Source organism: Carcharodon carcharias, chromosome 19 (genome assembly GCF_017639515.1).
Source record: "Carcharodon carcharias isolate sCarCar2 chromosome 19, sCarCar2.pri, whole genome shotgun sequence".
In the NCBI taxonomy this organism is placed as follows: domain Eukaryota; kingdom Metazoa; phylum Chordata; class Chondrichthyes; order Lamniformes; family Lamnidae; genus Carcharodon; species Carcharodon carcharias.
Genome location: NC_054485.1, coordinates 108,279,595 through 108,293,910, shown reverse-complemented (window position 1 = coordinate 108,293,910; position 14,316 = coordinate 108,279,595). Strand labels below are relative to the sequence as shown.

The following is a 14,316-nucleotide window of genomic DNA, read 5'->3' as shown; positions in this document are numbered from 1 at the left end:
AGTACTGACTCTCTGACAGTGGAGCACTCCCTCAGTACTGACACTCTGACAGTGCACTCCCTCAGTACTGACCCTCTGACAGTGCAGCACTCCCTCAGTACTGACCCTCTGACAGTGCAGCACTCCCTCAGTACTGACCCTCTGACAGTGCAGCACTCCCTCAGTATTGACCCACTGACAGTGCAGCACTCCCTCAGTACTGACCCTCTGTTAGAGCACCACTCCCTCAGTATTGACCCACTGACAGTGCAGCACTCCCTCAGTACTGACCATCTGACAGTGCAGCACTCCCTCAGCACTGACCCTCTGACAGTGCAGCACTCGCTCAGTACTGACCCTCTGACAGTGCAGCACTCCCTCAGCACTGACCCTCTGACAGTGCAGTACTCCCTCAGTATTGACCCACTGACAGTGCAGCACTCCCTCAGTACTGACCCTCTGTTAGAGCACCACTCCCTCAGTATTGACCCACTGACAGTGCAGCACTCCCTCAGTACTGACCATCTGACAGTGCAGCACTCCCTCAGCACTGACCCTCTGACAGTGCAGCACTCGCTCAGTACTGACCCTCTGACAGTGCAGCACTCCCTCAGTACTGACCCTCTGACAGTGCAGCACTCCCTCAGTACTGACCCTCTGACAGTGCAGCACTCCCTCAGTATTGACCCACTGACAGTGCAGCACTCCCTCAGTACTGACCCTCTGTTAGAGCACCACTCCCTCAGTATTGACCCACTGACAGTGCAGCACTCCCTCAGTACTGACCATCTGACAGTGCAGCACTCCCTCAGCACTGAGCCTCTGACAGTGCAGCACTCCCTCAGCACTGACCCTCTGACAGTGCAGCACTCCCTCAGCACTGACCCTCTGACAGTGCAGCACTCCCTCAGTACTGACCCTCTGACAGAGCAGCACTCCCTCAGTACTGACCCTCTGACAGTGCAGCACTCCCTCAGTACTGACCCTCTGACAGTGCAGCACTCCCTCAGTACTGACCCTCTGACAGTGCAGCACTCCCTCAGTACTGACCCGCTGACAGTGCAGCACTCCCTCAGTACTGACCCTCTGACAGTGCAGCACTCCCTCAGTACTGACCCTCTGACGGTGCAGCACTCCCTCAGCACTGACCCTCTGACAGAGCAGCAATCCCTCAGGACTGACCCTCTGACAGTGCAGCACTCCCTCAGCACTGACCCTCTGACAGAGCAGCATTCCTGTGCATGTGTGTGTGTATGTGTTTAAGGGCAAATTTCCCTCCTGTTGCGGGAAGTGGGGTTGTGGAGGGCGGTGGGGGGGGGAGGGGTGGGGAAGAATGACCGGGGAGGGTTCCTGATTGGTGCTCCCAATTGTGGGGGGGGGGGGGGGGGGGGTGTGGGGTTCCGGAGGGGGCACGCTGCCATTTTATGTGACGTCCACCAGGAAGCGCTGTGCACTCCCTGTGTGTGGGGGGGGGGGGGGGTGGAATTCCCTCAGCCGGGGGTGCCTCTTTTGCCCATGCGGGTGAAATAACACACAGACCTCCCTGAAGCAAAGTGCTGACTCGGGGTGGGGTGGGAGGGCTGGGTGGGGGGGCTGGTGGTGGCGGTCGGCTCAGATTTTCAACTTTCAAAAAAGGACTTCCAACATTTCCCCAACGATGTTCCCTCACGTGACACTGTCGCATGAGTTGGGACACGTCCATAACTCTTACTTAAACCTTTCATTAAAATTTAAATACCCTCATGGAACCTCATCCCGCCCGTGGATGAGGTTTCATGTTTTTTCAGGTGGCTGCCTGGGCTCCCTTAAGGTTGGACGGGCAGGTCCAATAATGAGCTGAATTGGTTTTCTCATAGCCTGAACAGGCCTTTGACAGGTCAGCGGGTATTCATCCAACTCAGCTGAGCCCCCGCCAACCTGAAAGTGGAAACGACGTGAGGTGATGCGGGGAGTTTTACCTAACATCATCCCGCATCATTTTGTACGCTGGTAAATGGGCCCTCACTCGCCGACTGGAAGATCCTGCCCTGTGTGTGTGTGTGTGTGTGTGTGTGTGTGTGTTTATATGACTATGACCTGTCTCTCCAACCCCCACACGCTACCCCAACCCCCAACACCCCCAATCCCCAGTTACACCGGGAACTTCGGCTACTTTCTCAAAACAGAAACATCTGCAGGGCCTGTGCAACAAGAGAGGGTCAAGCTAATGGGGCTGTTCTTTCAAAGGGCTGGCTCGAGTGTGATGGGCCGAGTAGCCTCCCTGTGCGCTGTGTGATTCTCTGCTTCTGAACACCAGCCTCATTGAAGGCCTGTGCCCTCGGGAAGGCAGTGAAGAGAAATGGAGGGTGGAGAATGGTGAGGCTGGATATAAATAAAGGGTGGCTGCTACATCTGAATGGTGACATCTGCAGGAAGTGGTGTTTAACCGGGATACGGTGGAGGTGAAGTTATTGATGGGAACCTTCTGTTGGAGGTGAGGCTGCCAACGGCAGTGACTGATAAAAGATTTAACCGCACTGACAGCCCATTAAAAGCTGCTCCCTTCTCAGACTCTGCGCTTTTCTGTAAATCCGAATATTAAATTTAAATCGCACTGATCCAATGTGCTTTCCCCCTCCCCCGAACAACTCTCCCCACCCCACCTGTGTTTTTATGCGTGGAGATGAGTTATTTCATTGCGGTTATCAGTCGTGCTACACCTTGGCTGTCCAGAGTTAACAGGCTGCAGAAGGAGATTGCAAAGTCAGGAGGGAAGCATTTATGATGCTGCTTACCACCTCGGGACACTCCCGAAACATGTCACAGCCAATGGGGTGCTGCCTTTGCTTTAACATAGGGAGAAGCGGCTGACAAATTGCACACAGCAACATCCCAGGAACAGCAATGTGACAATAAATTGCATTCACGTAGCGCCTTTCACAGCCTCCGCATGTCTCGATGAAGTGCTTTCCTGGAAGCGTGCTCTTCTTGAAAACGCCAATTTGTGCATAGCAAGCTCCCACAAACAGCAATGCGAGAGTGGCCAGGTCTCCCGTTAGTTTAATGATGTTGATCGAGGGATATTGGCCAGGGCATTGGGGGTAACTCCCTGCCCCCTTCTTCAAAATCATGCCCTGGGATCTTTAACGCTCACTTGCGAGGGCAACGGGGCTTCCGTTTAATGTCTCAGCCGGAGGATAGCGCTTCTGACACTGCAATACTCCCTCAGTGCTACACAGGGAGGGGCAGCCTGGATTTTGTGCTCAGATGTCTGGTGTAGGGCTCGAACCCACGACTTTCTGACTCTGAGGTGACAGCGCAGCCCATTGTGTCACAGAAGACAGAGGCTGCCATCGCTGACTGGTGCGTTCCTGGGCCTCTTATCACGTGGCCCTCACTTCCATCTTCCCCCCCCCTCAATTCTGCCATTTGTCGACTAACATGTTCGCCCAATTTCTCTCAGCCAATCAAAGAGCGGACAGACTCTTTGTTTGCCAACTGGATAATTCCAGACCCTCAGTAAAGCAGCCTTTTCACTTTCCCATCTGCAGTAATTTTATAATAAGCTACCAGGAGCACAGGTTTTTTTTTAAATGGCCCCCTATGGTTTTCTTTGTGGGTATCCCTCATACCAAAGTTCAGTCGCTGGAGACTCCAGGACAATCCCGGAGAGTTGGGAACCCCGCTCCTTGGTTCTGGCTGAGAGACTGGAGATAGAACCATTAACCTGTCACGGCAAGTCAGGAAGAAAATCAGCTATTTAATCTCTGCAACTACGCCCCCACACCACCCCCGCAGCTCCAATGCCCACGCACCAACTCCCCCTCACTCCCACCCATCCTGCTGCAATCGAAAGCCAGTCTGCTGTCTCTCAGCTCACTCGCCTAGACACCCAGATGTGGGCTGAGAGAGTGGGAGTTCTTGAACTAGTCGACCATATGGGGCAGCGCTGCCCAACCTGATGTAAAGTTACACACACACGCACACACACACACACACACACACACACAAACACACACACACACACACACGCACACACACCCATAAACACACGCCCACCATACCCACCAACATGCACACACCCACATTCACGTCACATGCACACAAACACATGCACATACACACATGACCACACACACATGCCCACACATGCCCACATACACACACACGCACACACATGCACACATGCCCACACACATGCCCACATACACACACACACACACACCTTCACACACCATGCACACCCATACGCACATGCACACACACACACACGCGCGCATGCGCACACATACACAAACACACACACACACACAAACACACACACACATACATGTACGTGCACACACACAGACCTGCCCATACATGCACAGTAAGTTCAACCCTTTAGTTGCTACAACGCCAGCCATTCTCCTTCACAAAGTATCTTTAGGGCAGAGAAACAGTGCCCTACAGATTTGTATCCTCATACCAACAAGGTATCAACGAGTTGGGTGAAGGAATCGAGAATTTTCTATCAAAGCTATTAGGTGGCACTAATTTAGGAGACACAGCAAAGAGTGTAGGTGGGAGTTATGAAGGATTAAGTGAGTGGGTAAAACTGGGGCAAAGCTGAGTGCTATGTGGAAAAGTGTGAAATCATCCACTGCATTGAAGGAGGGAAAATTGGAAGATATAGAAGAGGCGAGGAGTTTTGGAGGGGGAAGTTTACAGCGCCTGTACGCACAGATCACTAAGAGCCCATGGACAGGTAGAAAAAGTGATGAGTTTACTTTTTGGTGGGAGGTGGGTGTTGCTGTAATACCAGCAGCTCAGAGTCAGTCACATTGCTGTGGGTCTGGAGTCACATGTAGGCCAGACCGGGTAAGGATGTCAGTTTTCCTTCCCTCAAGGGGCATTAGTTAACTAGATGGGTTTTTACAATAATTGACGATGGCTTTATCTTCATCATTACTGAGACTAGCTTCATATTACTGATTTTTAAAAAGTTAAACCTGTTGGTTTGGTGAGATTTGAACCTGTGTCCCCACCACATTAGCTGGGGCTGGTGGATTACTAGCTCAATGACATTACTACAACACCAGGCACCATCTCCCCCAGTAGGTTAATGGGGTTGTTGGCCTGTTATATCAAGGGGGCTGGAATGTGCTCAGTTACAGTTATGCAGAGTTGGGGTTTGGTCTCCCTCACACTGCACTCATTTCTGGGCAGGGCACCTCAGGGGTGATACCCTGGACTTGGAAAGGGGACTGCACAGCAGATTCACCAGAATATGATGGGGCTTAAAGAGTTAAAATTATGAGGACAGGTCGCATAGATTTGTCTTACTTCCTCTGACTGCCGGAGAGGGAGGAGAGGTGCTTAAACTAATGAAACTTTTACATAGGTTTGATAGAGAGAAACGATTGGCCCAGTTGAAGGGCATACAGAACGTAAGGTAAAATTAGGGCCAGGCTGTTCACATCGGGAGTACAAGTCTGGAAACAACTCTTCACACAAAGGGGACTGGGAATCTGCAAGTCTGTACCTCCGGAAGTTTTACTGGGGTTTAACCGGAGCTTTAAACGGTGAGACTGACAGATTTTTACTAAGTAAGGGCATCGAGAGGACGTCTGTGGAGTGGACCAGCTGTAACTTTTCATTCAATGGAGTTGGTTTCTCGAAGCACTGAGCTGCATTTTGCTGGGTTATCTCAACCACCTACCTGTACAGCCCACGTGAACCCAGTCAGCGTGTAGCTGTTGTTATGTTTCAACATTACCTGTAATTAGAATTCAGCTTCCACAATGATATGGAAGGAAGGTTAGTATTTAACTCACTGCAAGAAGTGAATTCTAGTTCTCCCTGGGGAATGAACTCGATCAATGATTCGTTCCCCCTCCCTTCACCCCTATTGTAATGTTTGGTGGCAGATCAATGAACGCACATCACAGGCTACGTGACTAAAGCTACCTCCTTCCTAGAAACGAGTCCAGCTTGCTGAAGCCTTTCTTGTGAAGGAGGTATCCCTTTAAATAGTTTCCCTGTGGTGCTGCTCCTGTTGCTGCTTATTTGTAGCCTCATTAACTAGATTCCAACGCACTCCTGGCTGGTCTCCTGCATCCTGCCCCTCTGTAAACTTGAGCTCATCCTAAACTCTGCTGCTCATGTCTTAATTCACAGCAAGTCATGTTTACCTACCACTCCTTGCTAACCTGCAAGGGTTCCCAGTCAACCAACGTCTTGATTTTGAAATTCTCATCCTTGTTTTCAAATCTCTTCAGGGCTTTGTCCCCCCCACCCCTCTGCCCACCCCCACTCCTCCCCCCTCCAGCTCTGTCATCTCCTCCAGTCCTGCAACCCTCCGAGATATCTGCGCTCCTCTAACTCTGGCTTCTTGAGCATCCCTGATTTTAATCGCTCCACCATTGTAGTTGCCTAGGCCCCAAGTACTGGAATTTTCTCTTTACATCTTTCTTCCTCTCTGCCTCGTTTTCCTCCTTTAAGGCTGTAACTCTGTAAAGCTTAGCTCTTGGACCAACCTTTTGGTCATCTGACGAATCTTATAGGGCTCGGTGTGGTACTTTGAGCACAGCATTACATCCCATCGTGACAGGGGTGGGACAGGAAAATGAGGCGAGCCCTTCACAATTCCATTGCCTTTGGCGGGACTGGAAAATTCTGCCCTTTGTCTTCTAATGCTCCTGTGAAGCACCTTGAGATGCTACATGATGTTAAAGGTGCTATGTAAATATAAGTTGTTGTTGTCACATTCCTGCTACCTGCTCTGAGGAAGATTTTTTACTTGGTTTCAGAGACTTCTACACCCTTCAGACTGTTCTCCGTTTTCTCCATCGCTTATTTTCTCTTTCTCTCTCTTTCTCTCTTTCCCTGCTCGTGATCAGGGATTTTAGACAGCACAGGCCATGTTTGGACGTGGGTCCAAGGTGAGGCGTTGAGGGGAGTGATTTTTTTGCCACACAGCGAGTTGTTGTGATCTGGAATGCACTGCCTGAAAGGGGCGAGGGGTCAGATTCGTGAGGAACCTTCAAAGGTCAAATGGGATAAACAATTAAACAGGAAAAATGTGTTGGGGGCCACGGGGAGGGAAAAGCAGGCTGGGGCTTGGGTGGGGCTTGGGACTAATTGGAGAGCTCCTTCGAAGAGCTGGCTCAGGTACGATGGGTCGAATGGGCTCCTTCTCTGCTGCAGTGTTCCTGGCACATCCCTGATTTTAATCGCTGTACCATTGATGGCCATGTTCCCAGCTTCCCTAGGCCCCAAGCTCTGGAATTCCCTCCCTACACCTCTCCCCCTCTCTACCTCTCTCTCCTCCCTGACGATACTCTTTAAAACGTACCTCTCTGGCCAAGGTCATCGTCGCTCATAGCTCTGTATGTGACCCGATGTTCAATTTTGTTTGATAATCGCCCTTGTGAAGTGGCTTGGGATGTCTTGCTACATTAAAGGCACTACGTCAATGCAAGCATTTGTTGTTGTATGGTTCTAATGTTCTATACTGAAATGAGGCCTGATCTAATTGAATGGCAGAGCAGGCTCGAGGGGCTGAATGGCGATCTCCTGATTCTAATGTTCTTACACGAGAAGCAAATGTCTAGATAGCATCATCTCTATATAGAGATTTATATTTTCGTCCTTGGATTTATCAGTCCACTCCTCCTCTTTCCAGTAGCTCTCTGAGGGTATTTACCTCCTTCACAGTGGTGAACTCTTCCAGGACCAGGACATGGGAAATGGGGAATGTCCCTGAAGATGGTCCGATAGTGCCGTACCAGTCAACCTTCACCCTCCAGTCCCCAGCTCCCTCCGTCATTTTCCAACAAACCCCATACCCCTCTCCTGAGGGGTAAACCCATCTCGGCCAGGTATGGGAGGTAAGGGAACAGCCAAATTTAAGCAGCCACATCATCATTTCAAGAGCATTGTTTGGCTGAGCCCCTGTCCCCTCACTCCCTTAAACCTTGAGGAAACTTGCACGATCCCTGTGGGACAGTATTCAGACACAATGGATTGAGCTCCCAACCCTGCCACCCCAAAACTCATGACCGCTACCATCTCGAAGGACAAGGGCAGCAGAGAGATGGGAACCAACCCCCTGCAAGTTCCCCCCCAAGACACTCACCATCCTGACTTGGAAATATGTCACTGTTCCTTCACTGTCGCTGGGTCAAAGTCACTCCCTAACAACACCGTGGGTGTACCTACACCACATGGACTGCAGCGGTTCAAGAAGGCAGCTCCCCACCATCTTTTAAGGGCAATTAGGGATGGGCAATAAATGCTGGCCCAGCCAGCGACGCTCACATCCCATGAATGAATAAATTATAGGATGCACCTAACTTTCAATGCATCCATTTCAACTTAACAAGAGGTATTGAATATAAAACTTTAGGTTAATTGATCATCAGTAAAGTGACGGAGGAGTTTCCGACAGTGCTATCAAGTGGCACTTACTCAGCAATAACCTGCTCACTGATGCTCAGTTTGGGTTCTGCCAGGGTCACTCAGCTCCTGACCTCATTGCAGCCTTGGTTCAAACATGTACAAAAGAGCTGAACTCCTGAGGTGAGGTGAGAGTGACTGCCCTTGACACCAAGGCAGCATTTGACAGAGTGTGACATCAAGGAGCCCCAGCAAAACTGGAGTCACAGAATCACACAGAATCACAGAGCAGAAGAGACCCTTCGGCCCACCGAGTCTGCACTGACACATGAGAAACACCTGACCTACCTACCTAATCCCATTTACCAGCACTTGGCCCATAGCCTTGAATGTTATGATGTGCCAAGTGCTCATCCAGGTACTTTTTAGAGGATGTGAGGCAACCTGCCCCCACCACGCTCCCAGGCAGTGCATTCCAGACCGTCACCACCCTCTGGGTAAAAAAGTTTTTCCTCACATCCCCCCTAAACCTCCTGCCCCTCACCTTGAACTTATGCCCCCTTGTGACTGACCCTTCAACTAAAGGGAACAGCTGCTCCCTATCCACCCTGAACATGCCCCTCATAATCTTGTTCACCTTAATCAGGTCGCCGCTCAGTCTTTTCTGCTCCGACGAAAACAACCCAAGTCTATCCAACCTCTCTTCATAACTTAAATGTTTCATCCCAGGCAACAGCCTGGTGAATCTCCTCTGCACCTCCTCCAGTGCAATCACATCCTTCTTATAATGTGGCGACCAGAACTGCACACAGTACTCCAGCTGTGGCCTCACCAAGTTCTATACAACTCCAACATGTCCTCCTTACTTTTGTAATCTATGCCTCGATTGATAAAGGCAAGTGTCCCATATGCCTTTTTCACCACCCCACTAACATGCCCCTCCGCCTTCAGAGATCTGTGGGTATCAGGGAGAAAACTCTCCACTGGTTGGAGTCATACCTGGCACAAAGGAAGATGGTTGTGGTTGTTGAAGGTCAGTCATCTCAGTTCCAGGACATCACTGCAGGAGTTCCTCAGGGTAGTGTCCTAGGCCCAACCATCTTCCACTGCTTCATCAATGACCTTCCTTCCATCATAAGGTCAGAAGTGGGGATGTTCACTGATGATTGCACAATGTTCAGAACATTCGTGACTCCTCAGATACTGAAGTAGTCCATGTCCAAATGCAGCAAGATCTGGATGATATCCAGGCTGGGCTGACAATTGGCAAGTAACAGTCACACCACACAATGACCATCTCTAACAAGAGAGAACCTAATCATCACCCTTTGGCATTCAAGGACTTTACCATCACCATATAAATACTGTGGCTACAAGAGTAGGTCAGACACTAGGATCCTGTGGTGAGTAACTCACCTCCTGACTCCCCAAAGCCCATCCACTATCTACTGGGCACAAGTCAGGAGTGTGATAAATACGCCCCCCTTGCCTGGATCAGTGCAGCTCCCACAACACTCAAGCAACCCTCTTGATTGGCACCCCATCCACCACCATCAACATCTACTCCCTTTACCACTGACACACTGTGGCAGCAATGTGTACCATCTACAAGTTGAACCGCAGAAGTTCATCAAGGCTCCTTCAACAGCACCTTCCAAACCAGATGACTCTTACCATCTAGTAGGACAAGGGCAACAGACACATGGGGACACAACCACCTGGAGGTTCCCTTCCAAAACACTCACAATCCTGACATGGAAGTATATCGTTGTTCCTTCACTGTCACTAGTTCAAAATCCTGGAACTCCCTCCCTAACAGCATTGTGGGGGCACCTTCATCACATGGACTGCAGCGGTTCAAGAAGGCAGCTCACCACCACCTTCTCAAGGGGCAATTAGGGATGGGCAATAAATGCTGGTCTAGCCAGCGATACCTACATCCCATGAAAGAATAATAAATTGATATAATGTCTTAGATCATGGTTCGATTAGGAGGAGCGGTTTCAGGTTTCAAACAATAGGAAGATTATTGAGGTAATAGTGAGGATTCATAATGCAGGTTCACTGAAACTATATCAGGGTTAAAAGGCTTAAATTAAGCGATGGGCTGAATAGGCTATTCCTTTGGGTAAGGTGTAAGGAGTGAACTAATCAAGGTGTTTAAGATGAGTAAAGGGTTTAATAAGTCGATTTAGAGAGTCTATTTCCTTTGGTGGGGAAAGTCTCATATAAAATGGGCTCATTCAGAATGTAAAGCTAGGAAGGAGCTAGCTAGAGTCAGGAAACACAAAGAGGACTGGAAATCTGGAACGCTCTCACCCAAATTACCTGCTGAGGCTGGGAGTCAATTTAAAATTTCAAATCTGAGATTGATGGGCATTTGTCCAACAAGGGTATTAAGGGTTACAGAATCAAGGCAAGTTAATGGAGTTAAGGATACAAATCAGTCATCATCTAATTGAATGGGAGAACAAGCTTGAGGGGTTGAATGGCCTTCCTCTGTTCCTGTGTTCCTAATGAAAAGGATACAGTGCAGCCTCACTAGGATGCTGCCTGTTAAGATGAAACATGGCTGTGAAGATAAACGAATAGTTGGGGCTGTTTCCCTTTGAAATGAGGAGATTACAGGCACATGGCCATCACTGGCCAGGCCCATCTCTAATTGCCCTTAAGAAGATAGGGGTGATGCGCCTTCTTGAATGCAACTGAGTGTATCTTGTTAGACCATTTCAAGGGGCATTTAAGAGCCAACCACATTGCTGTGTATCTGGAGTCACACATAGGTCAGAATGGGTGAGGACTTCCCTTTCCTGTAGGTCACCCATGGACCAGAGGAGGCTTTATGGCAATCCAACAGCTTGACTGAGACTAGTTTTTTATTTAATGAGCTGAATTTAAATTCCCCAGGGTATGGGATTTGAACACATGTCTTTGATCATTAGCCCAGGCCTCCAGAATACTGTTTCACTAACATATGGAATGCATGTTAGCGATTGAAAGAGGGATAGTATTAACATTTAAGACTAGGCTAGAGAGAGATGGTGCAGTCGTGGTAATATCACTGGACTAGTAATCCAGAGGCCCAGGGGGGCATCAGTTCAAATCCCACCATGGCAGCTAGTGGAATTTAAACCATTGGAACTCCTTCTGCCAGTTGGAAAGGGGTCAGGGGTGTGGTTTACCACTTGGACCCCACAGCATGGCTGCTATCACATGCATAGTTGGTTCTAATGCCTCTCTAGTCAGCTGAGTTTGAATCAATTAAGAGCTATGCATTCTCACACTGGACCTGCGATTTAAACCTCCCCCAAGGTTAGCATTTGATACTTGTGACTGGAGATGTCCCCAGATGGAATTATGATGGGAAAATCAGTGTAGCTGTGTAACACACAGGAAAACAGAGCTAAAAACAAAAAAACTGCGGATGCTGGAAATCCAAAACAAAAACAGAATTACCTGGAAAAACTCAGCAGGTCTGGCAGCATCGGCGGAGAAGAAAAGAGTTGACGTTTTGAGTCCTCATGACCCTTCGACAGAACTTGCGTTCGAGTCCAAGAAAGAGTTGAAATATAAGCTGGTTTAAGGTGTGTGTGTGGGGGGCGGAGAGATAGAGAGACAAAGAGGTGGAGGGGGGGTGGTGTGGTTGTAGGGACAAACAAGCAGTGATAGAAGCAGATCATCAAAAGATGTCAACGACAATAGTACAATAGAACACATAGGTGTTAAAATTAAAGTTGGTGATATTATCTAAATGAATGTGCTAATTAAGAATGGATGGTAGGGCACTCAAGGTATAGCTCTAGTGGGGTTTTTTTTTATATAATGGAAATAGGTGGGAAAAGAACAAGCTGGAGGAACAACACCTCATCTTCCGACTAGGGACTTTACAGCCTTCCGGACTGAATATTGAATTCAACAACTTTAGGTCGTAAGCTCCCTCCCCCATCCCCACCCTCTTTCTGTTTCCCTCTTCCCTTTTTTTTCCAATAAATTATAAAGATTTTCCTTTTCCCACCTATTTCCATTATATAAAAAAAAACCCCACTAGAGCTATACCTTGAGTGCCCTACCATCCATTCTTAATTAGCACATTCGTTTAGATAATATCACCAACATTAATTTTAACACCTATGTGTTCTATTGTACTATTGTCGTTGACATCTTTTGATGATCTGCTTCTATCACTGCTTGTTTGTCCCTACAACCACACCACCACCCCCTCCACCTCTTTGTCTCTCTATCTCTCCGCCCCCCCCACACACACACACCTTAAACCAGCTTATATTTCAACTCTTTCTTGGACTCGAACGCAAGTTCTGTCGAAGGGTCACGAGGACTCGAAACGTCAACTCTTTTCTTCTCCGCCGATGCTGCCAGACCTGCTGAGTTTTTCCAGGTAATTCGGAAAACAGAGCTACCTGGCAACAGTTCACCCAGATCCCAATCTAAAAGTGATCGCTCGTGGCCTCCTTAAGCTAGGTCCAACGTGTTAGGGCTTTGTATAGCTGGGTTAGCCCAACTGGTAGATAATGGGACCCTTAATGGGGTTGACTCTTAACTGCCCTCTGAAGTGGCCTAGCGAGCCATTCATCTCAAGGTCAGTTAGTGTTGGTCAACAATGACTTCCACATGCCTTGAAAGAATTTCTTTAAAAGTGTCGGCTGAAAGGAAAGGGACATGGGAACAGGGTAGGCAATTGTACTGGGGTGGCTGCTTGTGTCGAGAAGGAAGATTAGCACAGAACAGCTGGGCCTTACAATACTCAGACAAAAGACCAGAGCTGGTCATCAAGGCAAGTTGCAAATACAGGCACCGACAGGACTCATTAACTCTGCCGCTGGCTGTATTTTCCGAGCCTGACAGGCTTTTCATTGTTTTCTATTCCTCATGCATGATGCATTACCTCCTCTCAGTCGACTGAACGTGAAGGGGAATGATGACCTGTGCTGCGAATACAACCCACAACTACCAGTGCAGTCCCTAGCATCGAACAGCAGGAGCAAGAAATGCATCAGCCAAGAATTAAAAGTAAAATGATGTACTGGCCAGCTCAATAAAAATCTCCATCAATAAAAGTGTCAATCTTTGTGCTGGGTGAAAGATTTAATCCTCCCTGACTGATGTTTCGATCATAAGCGCGGTTGCCGGAACAGTCACCTTGACCATTTTCCCAGCTTTGTTTGGTAATACAGAATAATGCAGTGCTCCACCAATTACAACCTGGGATTGCTCAGCTTGTCCAGCGATTTGTCCTCCTTCAAGTAGAGAGGGTGAAAGGGAAGCTTCAATGGGGAGTATTCAAATGACAAAAAGTATTTGATTGAGCAAATAAGGGGAAACTGTTTCCACTGGCAGGAGGGTCAGATGCAGACGGACAGGGTGAGTGTCAGGGTCATGTCCTCTTTCCCATCCTGTACAACTGTACTGGGTAAGTGACCACCCTGGGCATTTCAGTCAGCCAGTGGATCAATAAAATTGGTTAAAAACAAAAAAACTGCGGATGCTGGAAATCCAAAACAAATTGGTTTCTTGTTAAAAGTTTTTTCAAACAAAAGCAAATGCAATTTGTTCATTAACGGTCCCTAAACATCAGATATGGCTTATGTCAGCAATTAATTGTTCAATTTATCTTTACATCCCCCTCACTAATTTTCAGCCTCTCTGCTCCCTGCAATTGTCGGCTGGTGTTTGGTTCATTTACTATCATCTCCAACTAGCCATGCTTTATGTGTGAGTGTAGACAACAAAGGTCAGCAGAAGGTGATTGGTGGCATTGTTAACAAACCCAACCCTGTCCTCCTCTTAAAGTCAACACATACGCGTTTTCCAGCGCTAGGCATCAGCTGCAGCTCAGCTGGTAATACTTCCTGTCTCTGAGGCAGGGGGGGTCGCGGGTTCAAGTTCCACTTTGGAGGCATGACTGCCAAATCCAGGCTGACACTCACAGGGCTTTTTTTTATTCATTCTTGGAATGTGGGC

The 14,316-nt window shown here is 48.5% G+C and overlaps 1 protein-coding gene across 2 annotated transcripts in view; it reads right to left on the bottom strand.

The window, feature by feature from the left end:
• Positions 1-14,316, bottom strand: part of LOC121291897 (regulator of G-protein signaling 3-like) — a 231,763-nt gene that overhangs the window by 16,013 nt on the left and 201,434 nt on the right. The window lies entirely within an intron of this gene.